Genomic DNA, 6,998 nt, shown 5'->3' with positions numbered 1-6,998 from the left:
TTAGTTGACCATAAAGTTGAGGGTCCACTTCTGGATTCTCTCTTCTGTTCCATTGATCTATGTGTATGTTTTTATGCCAGCACCACAGTGTCTTGATGACCACAGCTTTGTAGTACAACCTGTAATCTGGCATTGTGATGCTGCAGTTTTTGGTGTTCTTTTTCAATATTCCCCTGGCTATTCGGGTCTTTTCTGATTCCACACACATTTTAAGATGATTTGTTCCAACTCTCTGAAGAAAGTCCGTGGTATTTTGATGGGGATTGCATTAAATATGTAAATTGCCCTGCATAGCATTGACATTTTCACAATATTAATTCTTCCAATCCATGAGCATGGAATATTTTTCCATCTCTTTGTGTCTTCCTCAATTTCTTTCAGAAGTGTTCTGTAGTTTTTTAGGGTATAGATCCTTTACCTCTTTGGTTAGGTTTATTCCTAGGTATCTTATGCTTTTGGTGCAATTGTAAATGGGATTGACTCCTTATATTTCTCTTTCTCCAGTCTCATTGTTGGTGTATAGAATTGCCACTGACTTCTGGGCATTGATTTTGTATCCTACCACACTGCCGAATTGCTGTATGAGTTCTAGCAATCTTGGGGTGGAGTCTCTTGGGTTTTCTAGGCACAGTATCATGTCATCTGTGAAGAGGGAGAGTTTGGCTTCTTCTTTGCCAATTTGAATGCCTTTTATTTCTTTTTGTTCCCTGATTGCTGAGGCTATGACGTCTAGTGTTATGTTGAATAGCAGTGGTGAGAGTGGACATCCCTGTCTTGTTCCTGATCTTAGAGGAAAGGCTCCCAGTGTTTCCCCATTGAGAATAATATTTGCTGTGGGCTTTTTGTAGATGGCTTTTAAGATGCTGAGGAATATTCCCTCTATCCCTACACTCTGAAGAGTTTTGATCAGGAATGGATGCTGTATTTTGTCAAATGCTTTCTCTGCATCTCTTGAGAGGATCATCTGGTTCTTGTTTTTTTCTCTTGCTAATATGATCTATCACATTGATTGCTTTATGAGTGTTGAACCAGCCTTGTTTCCCAGGGATAAATCCCACTTGGTCATGGTGAGTAATCTTCTTAATCTATTGTTGTATCCTATTGGCTAGTACCTTGTTGAGAATTTTTGCATCCATGTTCATCAGAGATATTGGTCTGTAATTCTCCTTTTTGGTGGGGTCTTTGTCTGGTTTCGGAATTAAGGTGATGCTGGCCTCATAGAACGAGTTTGGAAGTATTCTATCTCTTTCTATCTTCCCGAACAGCCATAGTAGAAGAGGTATGATTTCTTCTTTAAACGTTTGATGGCATTCCCCAGGGAAGCCATCTGGCCCTGGACTTTGTCTCTTGGGAGGTTTTTGATGACTGCTTCAATTTCCTCCCTTGTTGTTGGCCTGTTCAGGTTTTCTATTTCTTCCTGTTCCAATTTTGGTAGTTTGTGGTTTCCCAGAAATGCATCCATTGCTTCTAGATTGCCTAATTTATTGGCATGTAGCTGCTCTTAATAAGTTTTTAAGATCGTTTGTATTTCCTTGGTATTGGTAGTGATCTCTCCTTTCTCATTCATGATTTTATTAATTTGAGTCTTTTCTCTCTTCTTTTTAATAAGGCTGACTAATGGTTTATCTATCTTATTAATTCTTTCAAAGAACCACCTTCTGGTTTTGTTCATCAGTTCCACAGTTCTTCTGGTCTCTATTTCATTGAGTTCTGCTTGAATCTTTATTAACTCTCTTCTTCTGCTGGGTGTAGGATCTATTTGCTATTCCTTCTCCAGCTCCTTTAGGTGTAAGGTTAGCTTTTGTATTTGAGTTCTTTTCAATTTTTGGATGGATGCTTGTATTGCAATGTATTTCCCCCTCAGGACTGCTTTTGCTGTATCCCAAAGGTTTTGAACAGCTGTATCTTCATTCTCATTAGTTTCCATGAATATTTTTAATTCTTCCCTAATTTCCTGGTTGATCCTTTCATCTTTTAGCAGGATGGCCTTTAACCTCCACGTGTTTGAAATCCTTCCAAACCTCTTCTTGTGATTTAGTTCTAATTTCAAAGTAGTATGGTCTGAAAATATGCAGGGGATGATCCAAATATTTTAGTATTGGTTAAGACCTGATTTGTGACCCAGTATGTGATCTATTCTGGAGAAAGTTTCATGTGCACTTGAGAAGAATGTGTATTCAGTTGCATTTGGATGTAAAGTTCTGTAAATATCAATGAAACCCGTCTGGTCCAGTGTATCATTTAAAGCTCTTGTTTCTTTGGAGATGTTGTGCTTAGAAAATCTATTGATTTTAGAAAGCGCTCTGTTCAAGTCACCAAGTGTAAGTGTATTATTATCTAAGTATGTCTTAACTTTAGTTATAAATTGATTGATATACTTGGCAGCTCCCATATTCAGGGCATAAATATTGATGTTTGTTAGGTCTTCTTGCTGGATAGATCCTTTAAGTATGATATAGTGTCCCTTTTCATCTCTTATTACAGTGTCTGGGATAAACTTTAATTTATCTGATATAAGGATGGCTACCCCAGCTTTCTTTTGAGGACCATTTGAATGGTAAAAAGTCCTCCAACATTTTATTTTCAGGAGCCTGCTTCTCCCTCAGCCTGTGTCTCTGCCTCTTTCTCTCTGTGTCTCTCATGAATAAATAATTATTAGAAAAAATACTGGGTGCTCAGGGTTTTCAAAAAATTAAGGATTTAAGCTTTTGTAATATTGTATCCTAGGTATTGTGATAATTTCCCCTGCAACCAAGTACATAAAAATGCCAGATAAATTACTTCAGAAAGCCATTTTAGTATATAATACTCTAAGTCAATCAGAGAAAGACAAATGCTATATGATTTCACTCATATGTGGTCTTTAAGAAACAAAACAAATAAGCAAAAGAGATAAAAGTGAGGCAAACAAAGAAATAGACTCTTTACAGAGAAGAAATTGATGGTTACAGAAGGGAGGAGGTGGGGTGGTAAAATGTGTTGGGGATGAAGGAGTGTACTTGTGATGAGCACTGGTGAGGGTGTGGGAGTGTGGAGTCACTGTATTGTACACCTGAAATTAATATTACACTATATGTTAACTAGATGAAATTTAAATAAAAACTTTTTTAAAACATCCTTTTTAAATTCACAGCTAAAATTGTAACAAATAAAAAGAAATAAAGGTGATTAAAGAAATACCTGAAATCTATAAACTAGATTACCTTTCTTTCTTTAAAAGTCAGAACATGTTTTAAATAAATTAAAAAAAAGGCAAGGCAGATATAAAAAGCAGATGTTTCTGGGGCACCTGGGTGGCTCAGTGGTTGAGCGGCTGCCTTTGGCTCAGGGCATGATCCTGGGGTCTTTGGATCAAGTCCCACATCAGGCTCTCTGCATGTTTCCTGCTTCTCCTTCTGCCTATTTCTCTGCCTTTCTCTATGTTCTCTCATGAATGAATGAATGAATTAATTAATCCTAAAAAAAAGCCAGACATTCTGTTTTCCTCCAAGTTGAAATATGCTGCTCCTAGCCCAATGCAGTGAATACATCTCAAAACATGTTAGATTTGTAGTAATTTCTATTTTTTATTTTTACCATATTTTTCCATATTAAAAATTAGCTTTGTATATAGTGATTCAACAATTCTATACATTATTCAGTGCTCATCACGGTAACTATACTCTTAATCCCCTTCCCCTATCTCACCCATCCCCCACCCACCTTCCTTCTGGTATCTGTTTTTCTCTAGTTAAGTCTGTTTTTTGCTTCATCTCTTTTTCTTTGTTCATTCATTTTCTTAATTCCACAGATGAATGAAATCATTTTTCTGAGTGATACTTAGTAGGAGTTTGCACATAGAATACTTTGTCAATATTTGCTTTGAAAATGTCTTTGTATTGCTCAGCCTTGTATGATAATTTTGCTGGATATAAAATTCTGAATAGAGAGTTATTTTTCTTTGAAAATATTTTGTCTGCTGGTATCTTTATTCATTGAAAATGAGCTTAACATTAATTATAGTCCCTATGCAGATAATCATTCGATTATGGTAGCTTTTAATATTGTATCTATTCTTGATGTTTTGAGCATGTAGATGTAGATTTACTTTCTTTATCACTGCTTAGAAATTTACATTTGCTACCAGTGGAAAAATTCTGAGCCAACTATTTTACAATGATTTCAAGATTTACATATGAAATGAAGCTCCTGTCATCCACTATAGCAATTAAGTTAATAACATGTAATGATGGGTTCCTCTGTCTTCCTTCTCTGTATTATTTTCCCTCTCCACCAGCAGTATTTCCTTATTTTACAAGTAAACTACTTATACCTGAATCCTCCCTTTGGGGAAACCCAATCTAATAGAAATTATAAGTAAAATGTCTTTGCTTTCTCCTCTTTTTCTTTTTTTCTCCTCTTTTTCATAACCACCTAATGTGGAAGCACCCCAGTTCTTAGTACATGGCTTTCCCCCTTCTTTATCTACACTTAAGTTTCTGGTTATTTTATCCAGCCATTGGCTTTGAATACAATTTTAAAGGATCTTAAAAATACAGGCTCCTTCTCTAAACCCTGAACTAAAATACTCACCTAACCTGTATGATACCTCCATTTGGAGATAAACACTTTAAATTTAGCATGCCTATAATTGAACTGCTGAATTCCTCCAACCAACAAAATCACTACTTCTCATCCCTTTCTAGTTTCTGGCCACTTACTCATTCCAATAGCTCATACCAAAAATTCTTTAGGCATTTTAGTATTTGTTCTCTTATCCACCACATCCAATGCTGTCTTCTCCACTTAAAAAATATATCCAGGATCTGGTTACTTCTCTACAAATCCTATTCCCACTCAGGTCCAAGCCATCAAATCTCTTGCCATTATTAGCATGGAAGTATCCTAACTTGTCTCCTTGCAATCACACTTGCTACTCTGCAGTCTGTTTCTATGTCATTTACAAAGATCGTTTGAAAACATATGTCTAATCATATTACTCTTTTTTACACAAATCTTCAGTGCCCTTTCACCTCACTCAGAGAAATCCAAAAATCCTACATTGGCCTGTAACTCCACACATAAGGTATTCTATCATCCCTCTGACCTTCCCTCCTCTACTCTCCCACTTTGGCCAGAGCATACTTCCTTCCTGGAATGTTCTATTCCCAACTATCCTAATGCCTACCCCTCTCACCTTCTTCAATAATTTTTAAAATACCATTTTCTTTGTGGAGCCTGCATTGATGATCCTGGTTAAGACTGCAAATCGCCTCCACCCCATTTATATATATTTTATACTCTTTATTTTTGTTTTTTTATTTTTTTATTTTTGTTTTTTAAAGCACTTATTAACTATTAATATACCATATCTTTAACTTATTATATTTAATGTATTAATCTTTCTACCAAATATTTTTTCTACCAAATAAATATTAGCCAAGTTAGGCAGAGATTTTTCTTTTAATTTATCATGTCACACAAGTAGCTAATAATACATATTAGGTGGTCAATAAATATTTGTTAAATAAAGGATTATGTGTCTGTGTTTCCATGAAAAGTTCTGAAAGAAAAAACAAGTGACTATCGATGAGGATATTTAATTACATCTTATAGCAGAAGAATGAAGCCATTGAGAGAAGTATATGAAGATCCAGGAGAGAATAATAGATTACATAATGTAGTATTATAAGAATTACAAAGGGATCAAATGAAGTTCATTGATCCAAAATGATGAATTTTCAGACTTCCCAGGTTCAGTGGCGAGAATATATAAACATAATCATTCAAGTGCACACATTATCTGATACATATAGTTAAAATTAATAAAACATCCTAATATAGTCTCAAGTTGTGGTGTTGAGCCACATGTTAAACCAAAAATTTAATAAAAGTAACAGAATTGCCTATTTCCTGACCTATTGGGACTTATTACCTGAAAGATATATGCACCAGTAAGTAAGAGAATAAATTATGCCATATTTAAGAATTTTAATAAGGTGAATTTACTACATCCCACCAAGGTTAAATATTTATCTGCTTTTTCATAGATTTGGTCATTTTAGAGTAAGTTCATGTTTGATTCTGATTGTCTTCAGCAAGTAGTCTACAAGAACCATGTGGAAATAATCTAGTCCTAATCTGTTGTTGTTATTTTTTCCATTGAATTATTTCTAAGGCACTACTTGATATTTCCTTATACTCTTTTTTCATCCTGAGGACTTTCCTGTTATTACACTTGGCAGGAATTTCACATTAAGCATTGATCAGTATTATGGTGTTCATTTTAAATAGAAACAATAGTGTGCATGCTACAGTTTTATTAATTAAATATACAAATGGTCTCTTTCCAAGTTTTTATGATGATCTGGAATTTACCCCAGAAATTAATTAAGTCTCTTTTTACCGTAACTAACTACATGAATCATGAAAGCTTGTGGAGATTAATTCTAAATTATTATAATGTCAACGAGACTGTATGATGAAGTTAAAATGTAAATGACAAAAGAAGATAAATCTTTAATTATTCTGAAATAATTATTTTTATTATCACCATATTTGATTGTATTGCTTCTGTAATATTATTTCCTTCAGAAATCAGACACAGATTCTAACTGTAATCTCTTCAAAGATGAGAGTGCTTCATTTATCCAGAAGTCATTCATGCAACAAACTAAACTTCCTTAAAATAAAACCTCAATAAATCTGAGATAAGTGAAGCAAAATGTTTCTGAACAGCCACCATAGGTAGCAACCAAGGCAGAAAAATGATATGCACTTGTGGAAAAATGTGAACACATTTAGGACACTATAATAACAAACATATATGCATTATTATGGCTCAAAAGGTTACATAACTGAAACCTTATTTTGTCATGGATATCTCCTTCAGAAATATGTATCATTTGTTTAGGATTAATTCAAAAGACATTGTGATAAAATTAACATGTGTTGGGATGGGATGTTTCAACAGGCAGCCTTTTGGCAACAGAAGAATTAGTTTTACATAGTGTGTTAAT

The sequence above is a fragment of the Vulpes lagopus genome, chromosome 4, assembly GCF_018345385.1.
Source record: "Vulpes lagopus strain Blue_001 chromosome 4, ASM1834538v1, whole genome shotgun sequence".
Taxonomy (NCBI): domain Eukaryota; kingdom Metazoa; phylum Chordata; class Mammalia; order Carnivora; family Canidae; genus Vulpes; species Vulpes lagopus.
This window is presented reverse-complemented; position numbering follows the sequence as displayed.